This window comes from Schistocerca gregaria, chromosome 3 (assembly GCF_023897955.1).
Source record: "Schistocerca gregaria isolate iqSchGreg1 chromosome 3, iqSchGreg1.2, whole genome shotgun sequence".
Taxonomy (NCBI): domain Eukaryota; kingdom Metazoa; phylum Arthropoda; class Insecta; order Orthoptera; family Acrididae; genus Schistocerca; species Schistocerca gregaria.
In genome coordinates this window covers 313,658,865-313,676,452 of record NC_064922.1, presented here as the reverse complement: position 1 = coordinate 313,676,452, position 17,588 = coordinate 313,658,865, and the positions used below count along the sequence as shown (strand labels likewise).

General features: G+C 44.6%; 56 non-coding genes across 56 annotated transcripts; 19 read left to right on the top strand and 37 right to left on the bottom strand.

Moving 5' to 3' along the window:
- The first annotated feature begins 97 nt into the window (after positions 1-97).
- Trnaa-cgc (transfer RNA alanine (anticodon CGC)) lies at positions 98-169 on the top strand. Its single transcript has one exon. It is a non-coding gene; the product is annotated as a tRNA-Ala (tRNA).
- Positions 170-451: 282 nt separating this feature from the next.
- Trnac-gca (transfer RNA cysteine (anticodon GCA)) lies at positions 452-523 on the bottom strand. Its single transcript has one exon. It is a non-coding gene; the product is annotated as a tRNA-Cys (tRNA).
- A 317-nt stretch (positions 524-840) lies between these two features.
- On the bottom strand, positions 841-912 carry Trnaw-cca (transfer RNA tryptophan (anticodon CCA)). The gene has a single exon. It is a non-coding gene; the product is annotated as a tRNA-Trp (tRNA).
- A 118-nt stretch (positions 913-1,030) lies between these two features.
- On the top strand, positions 1,031-1,102 carry Trnaa-cgc (transfer RNA alanine (anticodon CGC)). Its single transcript has one exon. It is a non-coding gene; the product is annotated as a tRNA-Ala (tRNA).
- A 282-nt stretch (positions 1,103-1,384) lies between these two features.
- On the bottom strand, positions 1,385-1,456 carry Trnac-gca (transfer RNA cysteine (anticodon GCA)). Its single transcript has one exon. It is a non-coding gene; the product is annotated as a tRNA-Cys (tRNA).
- A 317-nt stretch (positions 1,457-1,773) lies between these two features.
- Positions 1,774-1,845, bottom strand: Trnaw-cca (transfer RNA tryptophan (anticodon CCA)). Its single transcript has one exon. It is a non-coding gene; the product is annotated as a tRNA-Trp (tRNA).
- Positions 1,846-1,963: 118 nt separating this feature from the next.
- On the top strand, positions 1,964-2,035 carry Trnaa-cgc (transfer RNA alanine (anticodon CGC)). Its single transcript has one exon. It is a non-coding gene; the product is annotated as a tRNA-Ala (tRNA).
- Positions 2,036-2,317: 282 nt separating this feature from the next.
- On the bottom strand, positions 2,318-2,389 carry Trnac-gca (transfer RNA cysteine (anticodon GCA)). Its single transcript has one exon. It is a non-coding gene; the product is annotated as a tRNA-Cys (tRNA).
- A 317-nt stretch (positions 2,390-2,706) lies between these two features.
- Positions 2,707-2,778, bottom strand: Trnaw-cca (transfer RNA tryptophan (anticodon CCA)). Its single transcript has one exon. It is a non-coding gene; the product is annotated as a tRNA-Trp (tRNA).
- Positions 2,779-2,896: 118 nt separating this feature from the next.
- On the top strand, positions 2,897-2,968 carry Trnaa-cgc (transfer RNA alanine (anticodon CGC)). Its single transcript has one exon. It is a non-coding gene; the product is annotated as a tRNA-Ala (tRNA).
- A 282-nt stretch (positions 2,969-3,250) lies between these two features.
- Trnac-gca (transfer RNA cysteine (anticodon GCA)) lies at positions 3,251-3,322 on the bottom strand. The gene has a single exon. It is a non-coding gene; the product is annotated as a tRNA-Cys (tRNA).
- Positions 3,323-3,639: 317 nt separating this feature from the next.
- Positions 3,640-3,711, bottom strand: Trnaw-cca (transfer RNA tryptophan (anticodon CCA)). The gene has a single exon. It is a non-coding gene; the product is annotated as a tRNA-Trp (tRNA).
- Positions 3,712-3,829: 118 nt separating this feature from the next.
- Trnaa-cgc (transfer RNA alanine (anticodon CGC)) lies at positions 3,830-3,901 on the top strand. The gene has a single exon. It is a non-coding gene; the product is annotated as a tRNA-Ala (tRNA).
- A 282-nt stretch (positions 3,902-4,183) lies between these two features.
- Trnac-gca (transfer RNA cysteine (anticodon GCA)) lies at positions 4,184-4,255 on the bottom strand. Its single transcript has one exon. It is a non-coding gene; the product is annotated as a tRNA-Cys (tRNA).
- Positions 4,256-4,572: 317 nt separating this feature from the next.
- Positions 4,573-4,644, bottom strand: Trnaw-cca (transfer RNA tryptophan (anticodon CCA)). The gene has a single exon. It is a non-coding gene; the product is annotated as a tRNA-Trp (tRNA).
- Positions 4,645-4,762: 118 nt separating this feature from the next.
- On the top strand, positions 4,763-4,834 carry Trnaa-cgc (transfer RNA alanine (anticodon CGC)). Its single transcript has one exon. It is a non-coding gene; the product is annotated as a tRNA-Ala (tRNA).
- Positions 4,835-5,116: 282 nt separating this feature from the next.
- Trnac-gca (transfer RNA cysteine (anticodon GCA)) lies at positions 5,117-5,188 on the bottom strand. The gene has a single exon. It is a non-coding gene; the product is annotated as a tRNA-Cys (tRNA).
- Positions 5,189-5,505: 317 nt separating this feature from the next.
- Positions 5,506-5,577, bottom strand: Trnaw-cca (transfer RNA tryptophan (anticodon CCA)). Its single transcript has one exon. It is a non-coding gene; the product is annotated as a tRNA-Trp (tRNA).
- Positions 5,578-5,695: 118 nt separating this feature from the next.
- On the top strand, positions 5,696-5,767 carry Trnaa-cgc (transfer RNA alanine (anticodon CGC)). Its single transcript has one exon. It is a non-coding gene; the product is annotated as a tRNA-Ala (tRNA).
- Positions 5,768-6,049: 282 nt separating this feature from the next.
- Positions 6,050-6,121, bottom strand: Trnac-gca (transfer RNA cysteine (anticodon GCA)). Its single transcript has one exon. It is a non-coding gene; the product is annotated as a tRNA-Cys (tRNA).
- Positions 6,122-6,438: 317 nt separating this feature from the next.
- On the bottom strand, positions 6,439-6,510 carry Trnaw-cca (transfer RNA tryptophan (anticodon CCA)). The gene has a single exon. It is a non-coding gene; the product is annotated as a tRNA-Trp (tRNA).
- A 118-nt stretch (positions 6,511-6,628) lies between these two features.
- Positions 6,629-6,700, top strand: Trnaa-cgc (transfer RNA alanine (anticodon CGC)). Its single transcript has one exon. It is a non-coding gene; the product is annotated as a tRNA-Ala (tRNA).
- Positions 6,701-6,982: 282 nt separating this feature from the next.
- Trnac-gca (transfer RNA cysteine (anticodon GCA)) lies at positions 6,983-7,054 on the bottom strand. The gene has a single exon. It is a non-coding gene; the product is annotated as a tRNA-Cys (tRNA).
- A 317-nt stretch (positions 7,055-7,371) lies between these two features.
- Positions 7,372-7,443, bottom strand: Trnaw-cca (transfer RNA tryptophan (anticodon CCA)). Its single transcript has one exon. It is a non-coding gene; the product is annotated as a tRNA-Trp (tRNA).
- A 118-nt stretch (positions 7,444-7,561) lies between these two features.
- Trnaa-cgc (transfer RNA alanine (anticodon CGC)) lies at positions 7,562-7,633 on the top strand. Its single transcript has one exon. It is a non-coding gene; the product is annotated as a tRNA-Ala (tRNA).
- Positions 7,634-7,915: 282 nt separating this feature from the next.
- Positions 7,916-7,987, bottom strand: Trnac-gca (transfer RNA cysteine (anticodon GCA)). Its single transcript has one exon. It is a non-coding gene; the product is annotated as a tRNA-Cys (tRNA).
- Positions 7,988-8,304: 317 nt separating this feature from the next.
- Positions 8,305-8,376, bottom strand: Trnaw-cca (transfer RNA tryptophan (anticodon CCA)). Its single transcript has one exon. It is a non-coding gene; the product is annotated as a tRNA-Trp (tRNA).
- Positions 8,377-8,494: 118 nt separating this feature from the next.
- Positions 8,495-8,566, top strand: Trnaa-cgc (transfer RNA alanine (anticodon CGC)). Its single transcript has one exon. It is a non-coding gene; the product is annotated as a tRNA-Ala (tRNA).
- Positions 8,567-8,848: 282 nt separating this feature from the next.
- Positions 8,849-8,920, bottom strand: Trnac-gca (transfer RNA cysteine (anticodon GCA)). Its single transcript has one exon. It is a non-coding gene; the product is annotated as a tRNA-Cys (tRNA).
- Positions 8,921-9,237: 317 nt separating this feature from the next.
- Positions 9,238-9,309, bottom strand: Trnaw-cca (transfer RNA tryptophan (anticodon CCA)). Its single transcript has one exon. It is a non-coding gene; the product is annotated as a tRNA-Trp (tRNA).
- Positions 9,310-9,427: 118 nt separating this feature from the next.
- On the top strand, positions 9,428-9,499 carry Trnaa-cgc (transfer RNA alanine (anticodon CGC)). The gene has a single exon. It is a non-coding gene; the product is annotated as a tRNA-Ala (tRNA).
- Positions 9,500-9,781: 282 nt separating this feature from the next.
- On the bottom strand, positions 9,782-9,853 carry Trnac-gca (transfer RNA cysteine (anticodon GCA)). The gene has a single exon. It is a non-coding gene; the product is annotated as a tRNA-Cys (tRNA).
- A 317-nt stretch (positions 9,854-10,170) lies between these two features.
- Positions 10,171-10,242, bottom strand: Trnaw-cca (transfer RNA tryptophan (anticodon CCA)). Its single transcript has one exon. It is a non-coding gene; the product is annotated as a tRNA-Trp (tRNA).
- Positions 10,243-10,360: 118 nt separating this feature from the next.
- Positions 10,361-10,432, top strand: Trnaa-cgc (transfer RNA alanine (anticodon CGC)). The gene has a single exon. It is a non-coding gene; the product is annotated as a tRNA-Ala (tRNA).
- A 282-nt stretch (positions 10,433-10,714) lies between these two features.
- On the bottom strand, positions 10,715-10,786 carry Trnac-gca (transfer RNA cysteine (anticodon GCA)). Its single transcript has one exon. It is a non-coding gene; the product is annotated as a tRNA-Cys (tRNA).
- Positions 10,787-11,103: 317 nt separating this feature from the next.
- Trnaw-cca (transfer RNA tryptophan (anticodon CCA)) lies at positions 11,104-11,175 on the bottom strand. Its single transcript has one exon. It is a non-coding gene; the product is annotated as a tRNA-Trp (tRNA).
- A 118-nt stretch (positions 11,176-11,293) lies between these two features.
- Positions 11,294-11,365, top strand: Trnaa-cgc (transfer RNA alanine (anticodon CGC)). The gene has a single exon. It is a non-coding gene; the product is annotated as a tRNA-Ala (tRNA).
- Positions 11,366-11,647: 282 nt separating this feature from the next.
- Positions 11,648-11,719, bottom strand: Trnac-gca (transfer RNA cysteine (anticodon GCA)). The gene has a single exon. It is a non-coding gene; the product is annotated as a tRNA-Cys (tRNA).
- Positions 11,720-12,036: 317 nt separating this feature from the next.
- Trnaw-cca (transfer RNA tryptophan (anticodon CCA)) lies at positions 12,037-12,108 on the bottom strand. Its single transcript has one exon. It is a non-coding gene; the product is annotated as a tRNA-Trp (tRNA).
- A 118-nt stretch (positions 12,109-12,226) lies between these two features.
- Positions 12,227-12,298, top strand: Trnaa-cgc (transfer RNA alanine (anticodon CGC)). Its single transcript has one exon. It is a non-coding gene; the product is annotated as a tRNA-Ala (tRNA).
- Positions 12,299-12,580: 282 nt separating this feature from the next.
- Positions 12,581-12,652, bottom strand: Trnac-gca (transfer RNA cysteine (anticodon GCA)). Its single transcript has one exon. It is a non-coding gene; the product is annotated as a tRNA-Cys (tRNA).
- A 317-nt stretch (positions 12,653-12,969) lies between these two features.
- On the bottom strand, positions 12,970-13,041 carry Trnaw-cca (transfer RNA tryptophan (anticodon CCA)). The gene has a single exon. It is a non-coding gene; the product is annotated as a tRNA-Trp (tRNA).
- A 118-nt stretch (positions 13,042-13,159) lies between these two features.
- Positions 13,160-13,231, top strand: Trnaa-cgc (transfer RNA alanine (anticodon CGC)). The gene has a single exon. It is a non-coding gene; the product is annotated as a tRNA-Ala (tRNA).
- A 282-nt stretch (positions 13,232-13,513) lies between these two features.
- On the bottom strand, positions 13,514-13,585 carry Trnac-gca (transfer RNA cysteine (anticodon GCA)). Its single transcript has one exon. It is a non-coding gene; the product is annotated as a tRNA-Cys (tRNA).
- Positions 13,586-13,902: 317 nt separating this feature from the next.
- Positions 13,903-13,974, bottom strand: Trnaw-cca (transfer RNA tryptophan (anticodon CCA)). The gene has a single exon. It is a non-coding gene; the product is annotated as a tRNA-Trp (tRNA).
- Positions 13,975-14,092: 118 nt separating this feature from the next.
- Trnaa-cgc (transfer RNA alanine (anticodon CGC)) lies at positions 14,093-14,164 on the top strand. The gene has a single exon. It is a non-coding gene; the product is annotated as a tRNA-Ala (tRNA).
- A 282-nt stretch (positions 14,165-14,446) lies between these two features.
- Trnac-gca (transfer RNA cysteine (anticodon GCA)) lies at positions 14,447-14,518 on the bottom strand. Its single transcript has one exon. It is a non-coding gene; the product is annotated as a tRNA-Cys (tRNA).
- Positions 14,519-14,835: 317 nt separating this feature from the next.
- Positions 14,836-14,907, bottom strand: Trnaw-cca (transfer RNA tryptophan (anticodon CCA)). Its single transcript has one exon. It is a non-coding gene; the product is annotated as a tRNA-Trp (tRNA).
- Positions 14,908-15,025: 118 nt separating this feature from the next.
- On the top strand, positions 15,026-15,097 carry Trnaa-cgc (transfer RNA alanine (anticodon CGC)). Its single transcript has one exon. It is a non-coding gene; the product is annotated as a tRNA-Ala (tRNA).
- Positions 15,098-15,379: 282 nt separating this feature from the next.
- Trnac-gca (transfer RNA cysteine (anticodon GCA)) lies at positions 15,380-15,451 on the bottom strand. Its single transcript has one exon. It is a non-coding gene; the product is annotated as a tRNA-Cys (tRNA).
- Positions 15,452-15,768: 317 nt separating this feature from the next.
- Trnaw-cca (transfer RNA tryptophan (anticodon CCA)) lies at positions 15,769-15,840 on the bottom strand. The gene has a single exon. It is a non-coding gene; the product is annotated as a tRNA-Trp (tRNA).
- A 118-nt stretch (positions 15,841-15,958) lies between these two features.
- Trnaa-cgc (transfer RNA alanine (anticodon CGC)) lies at positions 15,959-16,030 on the top strand. The gene has a single exon. It is a non-coding gene; the product is annotated as a tRNA-Ala (tRNA).
- A 282-nt stretch (positions 16,031-16,312) lies between these two features.
- Trnac-gca (transfer RNA cysteine (anticodon GCA)) lies at positions 16,313-16,384 on the bottom strand. Its single transcript has one exon. It is a non-coding gene; the product is annotated as a tRNA-Cys (tRNA).
- Positions 16,385-16,701: 317 nt separating this feature from the next.
- Trnaw-cca (transfer RNA tryptophan (anticodon CCA)) lies at positions 16,702-16,773 on the bottom strand. Its single transcript has one exon. It is a non-coding gene; the product is annotated as a tRNA-Trp (tRNA).
- Positions 16,774-16,891: 118 nt separating this feature from the next.
- On the top strand, positions 16,892-16,963 carry Trnaa-cgc (transfer RNA alanine (anticodon CGC)). Its single transcript has one exon. It is a non-coding gene; the product is annotated as a tRNA-Ala (tRNA).
- A 282-nt stretch (positions 16,964-17,245) lies between these two features.
- Trnac-gca (transfer RNA cysteine (anticodon GCA)) lies at positions 17,246-17,317 on the bottom strand. The gene has a single exon. It is a non-coding gene; the product is annotated as a tRNA-Cys (tRNA).
- Positions 17,318-17,588: the final 271 nt, after the last annotated feature.

The window sequence follows — 17,588 nt, the reverse complement described above, 5'->3', positions numbered from 1 at the left end:
TGAATAGGTTCCTCGAACACTTACTGTACCGTTCAAACCTAAGAAATAATGACAGTAGGATCCACGAGAGACTCTTCCCAGATGTACTTGCTCTGGCGGGGGTGTAACTCAGTGGTAGAGTGTCTGCTTCGCATGCAGAAAGTCCTGGGTTCAAATCCCAGCTCCTCCAATTTTTGTTTCTCCGTGCAGCAGTATATGAAAACTTTTGCCTAGCACCATATTCTATCAAATTCAGCGTACAAGATTCTTCCCCAAGCAAGTGGATTTCTTACAGTTCGACGCCTTAGCGGGAGGACGATGACCTGCAAGACCCTGGCCTGCGATCCCCCCATTGAAATGTTGCTCCAAAGCCTTCGGTATGGCGTGCGGAGTGCATCTCAATCATTTCAAACATGTATTTGCAACTAAATGCGACAATCGTTATTTGTTTTTTCAAGATACTGAAAAATGAAGGGGGCACCCGGGATTGAACCGGGGACCTCTCGATCTGCAGTCGAATGCTCTACGACTGAGCTATACCCCCTTTCACAAACTTTCTATCCCCATAACTTAAGGAAAATTGTTATACTCTGTCTGGCTAAAGACGTCTAATCGAGCAAAATATTGCGTAATCATTATCTCTCAGTTATATATTAGCGTTAAACGATATAAATAACAAAAATATTAGACACTTCGCGCCTGGAGAAAGTGCGAGTCGGCGCCTTCACCTTAATGTCAGAATGCGAAAATTCACTAGTAGCTTTTTTCAAGCAGGTTCTGTTCGTCCGTTCTCTGTAATCGTTTGGTATCTGATTAAATTGACATACTCGTCCATGGCTTCCGTAAACGAAAATTTCACTGTGACCCCGACGTGATTTGAACACGCAACCTTCTGATCTGGAGTCAGACGCGCTACCGTTGCGCCACGGAGTCGACGCTGCTAAGATCTTATCATGAATAGGTTCCTCGAACACTTACTGTACCGTTCAAACCTAAGAAATAATGACAGTAGGATCCACGAGAGACTCTTCCCAGATGTACTTGCTCTGGCGGGGGTGTAACTCAGTGGTAGAGTGTCTGCTTCGCATGCAGAAAGTCCTGGGTTCAAATCCCAGCTCCTCCAATTTTTGTTTCTCCGTGCAGCAGTATATGAAAACTTTTGCCTAGCACCATATTCTATCAAATTCAGCGTACAAGATTCTTCCCCAAGCAAGTGGATTTCTTACAGTTCGACGCCTTAGCGGGAGGACGATGACCTGCAAGACCCTGGCCTGCGATCCCCCCATTGAAATGTTGCTCCAAAGCCTTCGGTATGGCGTGCGGAGTGCATCTCAATCATTTCAAACATGTATTTGCAACTAAATGCGACAATCGTTATTTGTTTTTTCAAGATACTGAAAAATGAAGGGGGCACCCGGGATTGAACCGGGGACCTCTCGATCTGCAGTCGAATGCTCTACGACTGAGCTATACCCCCTTTCACAAACTTTCTATCCCCATAACTTAAGGAAAATTGTTATACTCTGTCTGGCTAAAGACGTCTAATCGAGCAAAATATTGCGTAATCATTATCTCTCAGTTATATATTAGCGTTAAACGATATAAATAACAAAAATATTAGACACTTCGCGCCTGGAGAAAGTGCGAGTCGGCGCCTTCACCTTAATGTCAGAATGCGAAAATTCACTAGTAGCTTTTTTCAAGCAGGTTCTGTTCGTCCGTTCTCTGTAATCGTTTGGTATCTGATTAAATTGACATACTCGTCCATGGCTTCCGTAAACGAAAATTTCACTGTGACCCCGACGTGATTTGAACACGCAACCTTCTGATCTGGAGTCAGACGCGCTACCGTTGCGCCACGGAGTCGACGCTGCTAAGCTCTTATCATGAATAGGTTCCTCGAACACTTACTGTACCGTTCAAACCTAAGAAATAATGACAGTAGGATCCACGAGAGACTCTTCCCAGATGTACTTGCTCTGGCGGGGGTGTAACTCAGTGGTAGAGTGTCTGCTTCGCATGCAGAAAGTCCTGGGTTCAAATCCCAGCTCCTCCAATTTTTGTTTCTCCGTGCAGCAGTATATGAAAACTTTTGCCTAGCACCATATTCTATCAAATTCAGCGTACAAGATTCTTCCCCAAGCAAGTGGATTTCTTACAGTTCGACGCCTTAGCGGGAGGACGATGACCTGCAAGACCCTGGCCTGCGATCCCCCCATTGAAATGTTGCTCCAAAGCCTTCGGTATGGCGTGCGGAGTGCATCTCAATCATTTCAAACATGTATTTGCAACTAAATGCGACAATCGTTATTTGTTTTTTCAAGATACTGAAAAATGAAGGGGGCACCCGGGATTGAACCGGGGACCTCTCGATCTGCAGTCGAATGCTCTACGACTGAGCTATACCCCCTTTCACAAACTTTCTATCCCCATAACTTAAGGAAAATTGTTATACTCTGTCTGGCTAAAGACGTCTAATCGAGCAAAATATTGCGTAATCATTATCTCTCAGTTATATATTAGCGTTAAACGATATAAATAACAAAAATATTAGACACTTCGCGCCTGGAGAAAGTGCGAGTCGGCGCATTCACCTTAATGTCAGAATGCGAAAATTCACTAGTAGCTTTTTTCAAGCAGGTTCTGTTCGTCCGTTCTCTGTAATCGTTTGGTATCTGATTAAATTGACATACTCGTCCATGGCTTCCGTAAACGAAAATTTCACTGTGACCCCGACGTGATTTGAACACGCAACCTTCTGATCTGGAGTCAGACGCGCTACCGTTGCGCCACGGAGTCGACGCTGCTAAGCTCTTATCATGAATAGGTTCCTCGAACACTTACTGTACCGTTCAAACCTAAGAAATAATGACAGTAGGATCCACGAGAGACTCTTCCCAGATGTACTTGCTCTGGTGGGGGTGTAACTCAGTGGTAGAGTGTCTGCTTCGCATGCAGAAAGTCCTGGGTTCAAATCCCAGCTCCTCCAATTTTTGTTTCTCCGTGCAGCAGTATATGAAAACTTTTGCCTAGCACCATATTCTATCAAATTCAGCGTACAAGATTCTTCCCCAAGCAAGTGGATTTCTTACAGTTCGACGCCTTAGCGGGAGGACGATGACCTGCAAGACCCTGGCCTGCGATCCCCCCATTGAAATGTTGCTCCAAAGCCTTCGGTATGGCGTGCGGAGTGCATCTCAATCATTTCAAACATGTATTTGCAACTAAATGCGACAATCGTTATTTGTTTTTTCAAGATACTGAAAAATGAAGGGGGCACCCGGGATTGAACCGGGGACCTCTCGATCTGCAGTCGAATGCTCTACGACTGAGCTATACCCCCTTTCACAAACTTTCTATCCCCATAACTTAAGGAAAATTGTTATACTCTGTCTGGCTAAAGACGTCTAATCGAGCAAAATATTGCGTAATCATTATCTCTCAGTTATATATTAGCGTTAAACGATATAAATAACAAAAATATTAGACACTTCGCGCCTGGAGAAAGTGCGAGTCGGCGCCTTCACCTTAATGTCAGAATGCGAAAATTCACTAGTAGCTTTTTTCAAGCAGGTTCTGTTCGTCCGTTCTCTGTAATCGTTTGGTATCTGATTAAATTGACATACTCGTCCATGGCTTCCGTAAACGAAAATTTCACTGTGACCCCGACGTGATTTGAACACGCAACCTTCTGATCTGGAGTCAGACGCGCTACCGTTGCGCCACGGAGTCGACGCTGCTAAGCTCTTATCATGAATAGGTTCCTCGAACACTTACTGTACCGTTCAAACCTAAGAAATAATGACAGTAGGATCCACGAGAGACTCTTCCCAGATGTACTTGCTCTGGTGGGGGTGTAACTCAGTGGTAGAGTGTCTGCTTCGCATGCAGAAAGTCCTGGGTTCAAATCCCAGCTCCTCCAATTTTTGTTTCTCCGTGCAGCAGTATATGAAAACTTTTGCCTAGCACCATATTCTATCAAATTCAGCGTACAAGATTCTTCCCCAAGCAAGTGGATTTCTTACAGTTCGACGCCTTAGCGGGAGGACGATGACCTGCAAGACCCTGGCCTGCGATCCCCCCATTGAAATGTTGCTCCAAAGCCTTCGGTATGGCGTGCGGAGTGCATCTCAATCATTTCAAACATGTATTTGCAACTAAATGCGACAATCGTTATTTGTTTTTTCAAGATACTGAAAAATGAAGGGGGCACCCGGGATTGAACCGGGGACCTCTCGATCTGCAGTCGAATGCTCTACGACTGAGCTATACCCCCTTTCACAAACTTTCTATCCCCATAACTTAAGGAAAATTGTTATACTCTGTCTGGCTAAAGACGTCTAATCGAGCAAAATATTGCGTAATCATTATCTCTCAGTTATATATTAGCGTTAAACGATATAAATAACAAAAATATTAGACACTTCGCGCCTGGAGAAAGTGCGAGTCGGCGCCTTCACCTTAATGTCAGAATGCGAAAATTCACTAGTAGCTTTTTTCAAGCAGGTTCTGTTCGTCCGTTCTCTGTAATCGTTTGGTATCTGATTAAATTGACATACTCGTCCATGGCTTCCGTAAACGAAAATTTCACTGTGACCCCGACGTGATTTGAACACGCAACCTTCTGATCTGGAGTCAGACGCGCTACCGTTGCGCCACGGAGTCGACGCTGCTAAGCTCTTATCATGAATAGGTTCCTCGAACACTTACTGTACCGTTCAAACCTAAGAAATAATGACAGTAGGATCCACGAGAGACTCTTCCCAGATGTACTTGCTCTGGCGGGGGTGTAACTCAGTGGTAGAGTGTCTGCTTCGCATGCAGAAAGTCCTGGGTTCAAATCCCAGCTCCTCCAATTTTTGTTTCTCCGTGCAGCAGTATATGAAAACTTTTGCCTAGCACCATATTCTATCAAATTCAGCGTACAAGATTCTTCCCCAAGCAAGTGGATTTCTTACAGTTCGACGCCTTAGCGGGAGGACGATGACCTGCAAGACCCTGGCCTGCGATCCCCCCATTGAAATGTTGCTCCAAAGCCTTCGGTATGGCGTGCGGAGTGCATCTCAATCATTTCAAACATGTATTTGCAACTAAATGCGACAATCGTTATTTGTTTTTTCAAGATACTGAAAAATGAAGGGGGCACCCGGGATTGAACCGGGGACCTCTCGATCTGCAGTCGAATGCTCTACGACTGAGCTATCCCCCCTTTCACAAACTTTCTATCCCCATAACTTAAGGAAAATTGTTATACTCTGTCTGGCTAAAGACGTCTAATCGAGCAAAATATTGCGTAATCATTATCTCTCAGTTATATATTAGCGTTAAACGATATAAATAACAAAAATATTAGACACTTCGCGCCTGGAGAAAGTGCGAGTCGGCGCCTTCACCTTAATGTCAGAATGCGAAAATTCACTAGTAGCTTTTTTCAAGCAGGTTCTGTTCGTCCGTTCTCTGTAATCGTTTGGTATCTGATTAAATTGACATACTCGTCCATGGCTTCCGTAAACGAAAATTTCACTGTGACCCCGACGTGATTTGAACACGCAACCTTCTGATCTGGAGTCAGACGCGCTACCGTTGCGCCACGGAGTCGACGCTGCTAAGCTCTTATCATGAATAGGTTCCTCGAACACTTACTGTACCGTTCAAGCCTAAGAAATAATGACAGTAGGATCCACGAGAGACTCTTCCCAGATGTACTTGCTCTGGCGGGGGTGTAACTCAGTGGTAGAGTGTCTGCTTCGCATGCAGAAAGTCCTGGGTTCAAATCCCAGCTCCTCCAATTTTTGTTTCTCCGTGCAGCAGTATATGAAAACTTTTGCCTAGCACCATATTCTATCAAATTCAGCGTACAAGATTCTTCCCCAAGCAAGTGGATTTCTTACAGTTCGACGCCTTAGCGGGAGGACGATGACCTGCAAGACCCTGGCCTGCGATCCCCCCATTGAAATGTTGCTCCAAAGCCTTCGGTATGGCGTGCGGAGTGCATCTCAATCATTTCAAACATGTATTTGCAACTAAATGCGACAATCGTTATTTGTTTTTTCAAGATACTGAAAAATGAAGGGGGCACCCGGGATTGAACCGGGGACCTCTCGATCTGCAGTCGAATGCTCTACGACTGAGCTATACCCCCTTTCACAAACTTTCTATCCCCATAACTTAAGGAAAATTGTTATACTCTGTCTGGCTAAAGACGTCTAATCGAGCAAAATATTGCGTAATCATTATCTCTCAGTTATATATTAGCGTTAAACGATATAAATAACAAAAATATTAGACACTTCGCGCCTGGAGAAAGTGCGAGTCGGCGCCTTCACCTTAATGTCAGAATGCGAAAATTCACTAGTAGCTTTTTTCAAGCAGGTTCTGTTCGTCCATTCTCTGTAATCGTTTGGTATCTGATTAAATTGACATACTCGTCCATGGCTTCCGTAAACGAAAATTTCACTGTGACCCCGACGTGATTTGAACACGCAACCTTCTGATCTGGAGTCAGACGCGCTACCGTTGCGCCACGGAGTCGACGCTGCTAAGCTCTTATCATGAATAGGTTCCTCGAACACTTACTGTACCGTTCAAACCTAAGAAATAATGACAGTAGGATCCACGAGAGACTCTTCCCAGATGTACTTGCTCTGGCGGGGGTGTAACTCAGTGGTAGAGTGTCTGCTTCGCATGCAGAAAGTCCTGGGTTCAAATCCCAGCTCCTCCAATTTTTGTTTCTCCGTGCAGCAGTATATGAAAACTTTTGCCTAGCACCATATTCTATCAAATTCAGCGTACAAGATTCTTCCCCAAGCAAGTGGATTTCTTACAGTTCGACGCCTTAGCGGGAGGACGATGACCTGCAAGACCCTGGCCTGCGATCCCCCCATTGAAATGTTGCTCCAAAGCCTTCGGTATGGCGTGCGGAGTGCATCTCAATCATTTCAAACATGTATTTGCAACTAAATGCGACAATCGTTATTTGTTTTTTCAAGATACTGAAAAATGAAGGGGGCACCCGGGATTGAACCAGGGACCTCTCGATCTGCAGTCGAATGCTCTACGACTGAGCTATACCCCCTTTCACAAACTTTCTATCCCCATAACTTAAGGAAAATTGTTATACTCTGTCTGGCTAAAGACGTCTAATCGAGCAAAATATTGCGTAATCATTATCTCTCAGTTATATATTAGCGTTAAACGATATAAATAACAAAAATATTAGACACTTCGCGCCTGGAGAAAGTGCGAGTCGGCGCCTTCACCTTAATGTCAGAATGCGAAAATTCACTAGTAGCTTTTTTCAAGCAGGTTCTGTTCGTCCGTTCTCTGTAATCGTTTGGTATCTGATTAAATTGACATACTCGTCCATGGCTTCCGTAAACGAAAATTTCACTGTGACCCCGACGTGATTTGAACACGCAACCTTCTGATCTGGAGTCAGACGCGCTACCGTTGCGCCACGGAGTCGACGCTGCTAAGCTCTTATCATGAATAGGTTCCTCGAACACTTACTGTACCGTTCAAACCTAAGAAATAATGACAGTAGGATCCACGAGAGACTCTTCCCAGATGTACTTGCTCTGGCGGGGGTGTAACTCAGTGGTAGAGTGTCTGCTTCGCATGCAGAAAGTCCTGGGTTCAAATCCCAGCTCCTCCAATTTTTGTTTCTCCGTGCAGCAGTATATGAAAACTTTTGCCTAGCACCATATTCTATCAAATTCAGCGTACAAGATTCTTCCCCAAGCAAGTGGATTTCTTACAGTTCGACGCCTTAGCGGGAGGACGATGACCTGCAAGACCCTGGCCTGCGATCCCCCCATTGAAATGTTGCTCCAAAGCCTTCGGTATGGCGTGCGGAGTGCATCTCAATCATTTCAAACATGTATTTGCAACTAAATGCGACAATCGTTATTTGTTTTTTCAAGATACTGAAAAATGAAGGGGGCACCCGGGATTGAACCGGGGACCTCTCGATCTGCAGTCGAATGCTCTACGACTGAGCTATACCCCCTTTCACAAACTTTCTATCCCCATAACTTAAGGAAAATTGTTATACTCTGTCTGGCTAAAGACGTCTAATCGAGCAAAATATTGCGTAATCATTATCTCTCAGTTATATATTAGCGTTAAACGATATAAATAACAAAAATATTAGACACTTCGCGCCTGGAGAAAGTGCGAGTCGGCGCCTTCACCTTAATGTCAGAATGCGAAAATTCACTAGTAGCTTTTTTCAAGCAGGTTCTGTTCGTCCGTTCTCTGTAATCGTTTGGTATCTGATTAAATTGACATACTCGTCCATGGCTTCCGTAAACGAAAATTTCACTGTGACCCCGACGTGATTTGAACACGCAACCTTCTGATCTGGAGTCAGACGCGCTACCGTTGCGCCACGGAGTCGACGCTGTTAAGCTCTTATCATGAATAGGTTCCTCGAACACTTACTGTACCGTTCAAACCTAAGAAATAATGACAGTAGGATCCACGAGAGACTCTTCCCAGATGTACTTGCTCTGGCGGGGGTGTAACTCAGTGGTAGAGTGTCTGCTTCGCATGCAGAAAGTCCTGGGTTCAAATCCCAGCTCCTCCAATTTTTGTTTCTCCGTGCAGCAGTATATGAAAACTTTTGCCTAGCACCATATTCTATCAAATTCAGCGTACAAGATTCTTCCCCAAGCAAGTGGATTTCTTACAGTTCGACGCCTTAGCGGGAGGACGATGACCTGCAAGACCCTGGCCTGCGATCCCCCCATTGAAATGTTGCTCCAAAGCCTTCGGTATGGCGTGCGGAGTGCATCTCAATCATTTCAAACATGTATTTGCAACTAAATGCGACAATCGTTATTTGTTTTTTCAAGATACTGAAAAATGAAGGGGGCACCCGGGATTGAACCGGGGACCTCTCGATCTGCAGTCGAATGCTCTACGACTGAGCTATACCCCCTTTCACAAACTTTCTATCCCCATAACTTAAGGAAAATTGTTATACTCTGTCTGGCTAAAGACGTCTAATCGAGCAAAATATTGCGTAATCATTATCTCTCAGTTATATATTAGCGTTAAACGATATAAATAACAAAAATATTAGACACTTCGCGCCTGGAGAAAGTGCGAGTCGGCGCCTTCACCTTAATGTCAGAATGCGAAAATTCACTAGTAGCTTTTTTCTAGCAGGTTCTGTTCGTCCGTTCTCTGTAATCGTTTGGTATCTGATTAAATTGACATACTCGTCCATGGCTTCCGTAAACGAAAATTTCACTGTGACCCCGACGTGATTTGAACACGCAACCTTCTGATCTGGAGTCAGACGCGCTACCGTTGCGCCACGGAGTCGACGCTGCTAAGCTCTTATCATGAATAGGTTCCTCGAACACTTACTGTACCGTTCAAACCTAAGAAATAATGACAGTAGGATCCACGAGAGACTCTTCCCAGATGTACTTGCTCTGGCGGGGGTGTAACTCAGTGGTAGAGTGTCTGCTTCGCATGCAGAAAGTCCTGGGTTCAAATCCCAGCTCCTCCAATTTTTGTTTCTCCGTGCAGCAGTATATGAAAACTTTTGCCTAGCACCATATTCTATCAAATTCAGCGTACAAGATTCTTCCCCAAGCAAGTGGATTTCTTACAGTTCGACGCCTTAGCGGGAGGACGATGACCTGCAAGACCCTGGCCTGCGATCCCCCCATTGAAATGTTGCTCCAAAGCCTTCGGTATGGCGTGCGGAGTGCATCTCAATCATTTCAAACATGTATTTGCAACTAAATGCGACAATCGTTATTTGTTTTTTCAAGATACTGAAAAATGAAGGGGGCACCCGGGATTGAACCGGGGACCTCTCGATCTGCAGTCGAATGCTCTACGACTGAGCTATACCCCCTTTCACAAACTTTCTATCCCCATAACTTAAGGAAAATTGTTATACTCTGTCTGGCTAAAGACGTCCAATCGAGCAAAATATTGCGTAATCATTATCTCTCAGTTATATATTAGCGTTAAACGATATAAATAACAAAAATATTAGACACTTCGCGCCTGGAGAAAGTGCGAGTCGGCGCCTTCACCTTAATGTCAGAATGCGAAAATTCACTAGTAGCTTTTTTCAAGCAGGTTCTGTTCGTCCGTTCTCTGTAATCGTTTGGTATCTGATTAAATTGACATACTCGTCCATGGCTTCCGTAAACGAAAATTTCACTGTGACCCCGACGTGATTTGAACACGCAACCTTCTGATCTGGAGTCAGACGCGCTACCGTTGCGCCACGGAGTCGACGCTGCTAAGCTCTTATCATGAATAGGTTCCTCGAACACTTACTGTACCGTTCAAACCTAAGAAATAATGACAGTAGGATCCACGAGAGACTCTTCCCAGATGTACTTGCTCTGGTGGGGGTGTAACTCAGTGGTAGAGTGTCTGCTTCGCATGCAGAAAGTCCTGGGTTCAAATCCCAGCTCCTCCAATTTTTGTTTCTCCGTGCAGCAGTATATGAAAACTTTTGCCTAGCACCATATTCTATCAAATTCAGCGTACAAGATTCTTCCCCAAGCAAGTGGATTTCTTACAGTTCGACGCCTTAGCGGGAGGACGATGACCTGCAAGACCCTGGCCTGCGATCCCCCCATTGAAATGTTGCTCCAAAGCCTTCGGTATGGCGTGCGGAGTGCATCTCAATCATTTCAAACATGTATTTGCAACTAAATGCGACAATCGTTATTTGTTTTTTCAAGATACTGAAAAATGAAGGGGGCACCCGGGATTGAACCGGGGACCTCTCGATCTGCAGTCGAATGCTCTACGACTGAGCTATACCCCCTTTCACAAACTTTCTATCCCCATAACTTAAGGAAAATTGTTATACTCTGTCTGGCTAAAGACGTCTAATCGAGCAAAATATTGCGTAATCATTATCTCTCAGTTATATATTAGCGTTAAACGATATAAATAACAAAAATATTAGACACTTCGCGCCTGGAGAAAGTGCGAGTCGGCGCCTTCACCTTAATGTCAGAATGCGAAAATTCACTAGTAGCTTTTTTCAAGCAGGTTCTGTTCGTCCGTTCTCTGTAATCGTTTGGTATCTGATTAAATTGACATACTCGTCCATGGCTTCCGTAAACGAAAATTTCACTGTGACCCCGACGTGATTTGAACACGCAACCTTCTGATCTGGAGTCAGACGCGCTACCGTTGCGCCACGGAGTCGACGCTGCTAAGCTCTTATCATGAATAGGTTCCTCGAACACTTACTGTACCGTTCAAGCCTAAGAAATAATGACAGTAGGATCCACGAGAGACTCTTCCCAGATGTACTTGCTCTGGCGGGGGTGTAACTCAGTGGTAGAGTGTCTGCTTCGCATGCAGAAAGTCCTGGGTTCAAATCCCAGCTCCTCCAATTTTTGTTTCTCCGTGCAGCAGTATATGAAAACTTTTGCCTAGCACCATATTCTATCAAATTCAGCGTACAAGATTCTTCCCCAAGCAAGTGGATTTCTTACAGTTCGACGCCTTAGCGGGAGGACGATGACCTGCAAGACCCTGGCCTGCGATCCCCCCATTGAAATGTTGCTCCAAAGCCTTCGGTATGGCGTGCGGAGTGCATCTCAATCATTTCAAACATGTATTTGCAACTAAATGCGACAATCGTTATTTGTTTTTTCAAGATACTGAAAAATGAAGGGGGCACCCGGGATTGAACCGGGGACCTCTCGATCTGCAGTCGAATGCTCTACGACTGAGCTATACCCCCTTTCACAAACTTTCTATCCCCATAACTTAAGGAAAATTGTTATACTCTGTCTGGCTAAAGACGTCTAATCGAGCAAAATATTGCGTAATCATTATCTCTCAGTTATATATTAGCGTTAAACGATATAAATAACAAAAATATTAGACACTTCGCGCCTGGAGAAAGTGCGAGTCGGCGCCTTCACCTTAATGTCAGAATGCGAAAATTCACTAGTAGCTTTTTTCAAGCAGGTTCTGTTCATCCGTTCTCTGTAATCGTTTGGTATCTGATTAAATTGACATACTCGTCCATGGCTTCCGTAAACGAAAATTTCACTGTGACCCCGACGTGATTTGAACACGCAACCTCCTGATCTGGAGTCAGACGCGCCACCGTTGCGCCACGGAGTCGACGCTGCTAAGCTCTTATCATGAATAGGTTCCTCGAACACTTACTGTACCGTTCAAACCTAAGAAATAATGACAGTAGGATCCACGAGAGACTCTTCCCAGATGTACTTGCTCTGGCGGGGGTGTAACTCAGTGGTAGAGTGTCTGCTTCGCATGCAGAAAGTCCTGGGTTCAAATCCCAGCTCCTCCAATTTTTGTTTCTCCGTGCAGCAGTATATGAAAACTTTTGCCTAGCACCATATTCTATCAAATTCAGCGTACAAGATTCTTCCCCAAGCAAGTGGATTTCTTACAGTTCGACGCCTTAGCGGGAGGACGATGACCTGCAAGACCCTGGCCTGCGATCCCCCCATTGAAATGTTGCTCCAAAGCCTTCGGTATGGCGTGCGGAGTGCATCTCAATCATTTCAAACATGTATTTGCAACTAAATGCGACAATCGTTATTTGTTTTTTCAAGATACTGAAAAATGAAGGGGGCACCCGGGATTGAACCGGGGACCTCTCGATCTGCAGTCGAATGCTCTACGACTGAGCTATACCCCCTTTCACAAACTTTCTATCCCCATAACTTAAGGAAAATTGTTATACTCTGTCTGGCTAAAGACGTCTAATCGAGCAAAATATTGCGTAATCATTATCTCTCAGTTATATATTAGCGTTAAACGATATAAATAACAAAAATATTAGACACTTCGCGCCTGGAGAAAGTGCGAGTCGGCGCCTTCACCTTAATGTCAGAATGCGAAAATTCACTAGTAGCTTTTTTCAAGCAGGTTCTGTTCGTCCGTTCTCTGTAATCGTTTGGTATCTGATTAAATTGACATACTCGTCCATGGCTTCCGTAAACGAAAATTTCACTGTGACCCCGACGTGATTTGAACACGCAACCTTCTGATCTGGAGTCAGACGCGCTACCGTTGCGCCACGGAGTCGACGCTGCTAAGCTCTTATCATGAATAGGTTCCTCGAACACTTACTGTACCGTTCAAGCCTAAGAAATAATGACAGTAGGATCCACGAGAGACTCTTCCCAGATGTACTTGCTCTGGCGGGGGTGTAACTCAGTGGTAGAGTGTCTGCTTCGCATGCAGAAAGTCCTGGGTTCAAATCCCAGCTCCTCCAATTTTTGTTTCTCCGTGCAGCAGTATATGAAAACTTTTGCCTAGCACCATATTCTATCAAATTCAGCGTACAAGATTCTTCCCCAAGCAAGTGGATTTCTTACAGTTCGACGCCTTAGCGGGAGGACGATGACCTGCAAGACCCTGGCCTGCGATCCCCCCATTGAAATGTTGCTCCAAAGCCTTCGGTATGGCGTGCGGAGTGCATCTCAATCATTTCAAACATGTATTTGCAACTAAATGCGACAATCGTTATTTGTTTTTTCAAGATACTGAAAAATGAAGGGGGCACCCGGGATTGAACCGGGGACCTCTCGATCTGCAGTCGAATGCTCTACGACTGAGCTATACCCCCTTTCACAAACTTTCTATCCCCATAACTTAAGGAAAATTGTTATACTCTGTCTGGCTAAAGACGTCTAATCGAGCAAAATATTGCGTAATCATTATCTCTCAGTTATATATTAGCGTTAAACGATATAAATAACAAAAATATTAGACACTTCGCGCCTGGAGAAAGTGCGAGTCGGCGCCTTCACCTTAATGTCAGAATGCGAAAATTCACTAGTAGCTTTTTTCAAGCAGGTTCTGTTCGTCCGTTCTCTGTAATCGTTTGGTATCTGATTAAATTGACATACTCGTCCATGGCTTCCGTAAACGAAAATTTCACTGTGACCCCGACGTGATTTGAACACGCAACCTTCTGATCTGGAGTCAGACGCGCTACCGTTGCGCCACGGAGTCGACGCTGCTAAGCTCTTATCATGAATAGGTTCCTCGAACACTTACTGTACCGTTCAAACCTAAGAAATAATGACAGTAGGATCCACGAGAGACTCTTCCCAGATGTACTTGCTCTGGCGGGGGTGTAACTCAGTGGTAGAGTGTCTGCTTCGCATGCAGAAAGTCCTGGGTTCAAATCCCAGCTCCTCCAATTTTTGTTTCTCCGTGCAGCAGTATATGAAAACTTTTGCCTAGCACCATATTCTATCAAATTCAGCGTACAAGATTCTTCCCCAAGCAAGTGGATTTCTTACAGTTCGACGCCTTAGCGGGAGGACGATGACCTGCAAGACCCTGGCCTGCGATCCCCCCATTGAAATGTTGCTCCAAAGCCTTCGGTATGGCGTGCGGAGTGCATCTCAATCATTTCAAACATGTATTTGCAACTAAATGCGACAATCGTTATTTGTTTTTTCAAGATACTGAAAAATGAAGGGGGCACCCGGGATTGAACCGGGGACCTCTCGATCTGCAGTCGAATGCTCTACGACTGAGCTATACCCCCTTTCACAAACTTTCTATCCCCATAACTTAAGGAAAATTGTTATACTCTGTCTGGCTAAAGACGTCTAATCGAGCAAAATATTGCGTAATCATTATCTCTCAGTTATATATTAGCGTTAAACGATATAAATAACAAAAATATTAGACACTTCGCGCCTGGAGAAAGTGCGAGTCGGCGCCTTCACCTTAATGTCAGAATGCGAAAATTCACTAGTAGCTTTTTTCAAGCAGGTTCTGTTCGTCCGTTCTCTGTAATCGTTTGGTATCTGATTAAATTGACATACTCGTCCATGGCTTCCGTAAACGAAAATTTCACTGTGACCCCGACGTGATTTGAACACGCAACCTTCTGATCTGGAGTCAGACGCGCTACCGTTGCGCCACGGAGTCGACGCTGCTAAGCTCTTATCATGAATAGGTTCCTCGAACACTTACTGTACCGTTCAAACCTAAGAAATAATGACAGTAGGATCCACGAGAGACTCTTCCCAGATGTACTTGCTCTGGCGGGGGTGTAACTCAGTGGTAGAGTGTCTGCTTCGCATGCAGAAAGTCCTGGGTTCAAATCCCAGCTCCTCCAATTTTTGTTTCTCCGTGCAGCAGTATATGAAAACTTTTGCCTAGCACCATATTCTATCAAATTCAGCGTACAAGATTCTTCCCCAAGCAAGTGGATTTCTTACAGTTCGACGCCTTAGCGGGAGGACGATGACCTGCAAGACCCTGGCCTGCGATCCCCCCATTGAAATGTTGCTCCAAAGCCTTCGGTATGGCGTGCGGAGTGCATCTCAATCATTTCAAACATGTATTTGCAACTAAATGCGACAATCGTTATTTGTTTTTTCAAGATACTGAAAAATGAAGGGGGCACCCGGGATTGAACCGGGGACCTCTCGATCTGCAGTCGAATGCTCTACGACTGAGCTATACCCCCTTTCACAAACTTTCTATCCCCATAACTTAAGGAAAATTGTTATACTCTGTCTGGCTAAAGACGTCTAATCGAGCAAAATATTGCGTAATCATTATCTCTCAGTTATATATTAGCGTTAAACGATATAAATAACAAAAATATTAGACACTTCGCGCCTGGAGAAAGTGCGAGTCGGCGCCTTCACCTTAATGTCAGAATGCGAAAATTCACTAGTAGCTTTTTTCAAGCAGGTTCTGTTCGTCCGTTCTCTGTAATCGTTTGGTATCTGATTAAATTGACATACTCGTCCATGGCTTCCGTAAACGAAAATTTCACTGTGACCCCGACGTGATTTGAACACGCAACCTTCTGATCTGGAGTCAGACGCGCTACCGTTGCGCCACGGAGTCGACGCTGCTAAGCTCTTATCATGAATAGGTTCCTCGAACACTTACTGTACCGTTCAAACCTAAGAAATAATGACAGTAGGATCCACGAGAGACTCTTCCCAGATGTACTTGCTCTGGCGGGGGTGTAACTCAGTGGTAGAGTGTCTGCTTCGCATGCAGAAAGTCCTGGGTTCAAATCCCAGCTCCTCCAATTTTTGTTTCTCCGTGCAGCAGTATATGAAAACTTTTGCCTAGCACCATATTCTATCAAATTCAGCGTACAAGATTCTTCCCCAAGCAAGTGGATTTCTTACAGTTCGACGCCTTAGCGGGAGGACGATGACCTGCAAGACCCTGGCCTGCGATCCCCCCATTGAAATGTTGCTCCAAAGCCTTCGGTATGGCGTGCGGAGTGCATCTCAATCATTTCAAACATGTATTTGCAACTAAATGCGACAATCGTTATTTGTTTTTTCAAGATACTGAAAAATGAAGGGGGCACCCGGGATTGAAGCGGGGACCTCTCGATCTGCAGTCGAATGCTCTACGACTGAGCTATACCCCCTTTCACAAACTTTCTATCCCCATAACTTAAGGAAAATTGTTATACTCTGTCTGGCTAAAGACGTCTAATCGAGCAAAATATTGCGTAATCATTATCTCTCAGTTATATATTAGCGTTAAACGATATAAATAACAAAAATATTAGACACTTCGCGCCTCGAGAAAGTGCGAGTCGGCGCCTTCACCTTAATGTCAGAATGCGAAAATTCACTAGTAGCTTTTTTCAAGCAGGTTCTGTTCGTCCGTTCTCTGTAATCGTTTGGTATCTGATTAAATTGACATACTCGTCCATGGCTTCCGTAAACGAAAATTTCACTGTGACCCCGACGTGATTTGAACACGCAACCTTCTGATCTGGAGTCAGACGCGCTACCGTTGCGCCACGGAGTCGACGCTGCTAAGCTCTTATCATGAATAGGTTCCTCGAACACTTACTGTACCGTTCAAGCCTAAGAAATAATGACAGTAGGATCCACGAGAGACTCTTCCCAGATGTACTTGCTCTGGCGGGGGTGTAACTCAGTGGTAGAGTGTCTGCTTCGCATGCAGAAAGTCCTGGGTTCAAATCCCAGCTCCTCCAATTTTTGTTTCTCCGTGCAGCAGTATATGAAAACTTTTGCCTAGCACCATATTCTATCAAATTCAGCGTACAAGATTCTTCCCCAAGCAAGTGGATTTCTTACAGTTCGACGCCTTAGCGGGAGGACGATGACCTGCAAGACCCTGGCCTGCGATCCCCCCATTGAAATGTTGCTCCAAAGCCTTCGGTATGGCGTGCGGAGTGCATCTCAATCATTTCAAACATGTATTTGCAACTAAATGCGACAATCGTTATTTGTTTTTTCAAGATACTGAAAAATGAAGGGGGCACCCGGGATTGAACCGGGGACCTCTCGATCTGCAGTCGAATGCTCTACGACTGAGCTATACCCCCTTTCACAAACTTTCTATCCCCATAACTTAAGGAAAATTGTTATACTCTGTCTGGCTAAAGACGTCTAATCGAGCAAAATATTGCGTAATCATTATCTCTCAGTTATATATTAGCGTTAAACGATATAAATAACAAAAATATTAGACACTTCGCGCCTGGAGAAAGTGCGAGTCGGCGCCTTCACCTTAATGTCAGAATGCGAAAATTCACTAGTAGCTTTTTTCAAGCAGGTTCTGTTCGTCCGTTCTCTGTAATCGTTTGGTATCTGATT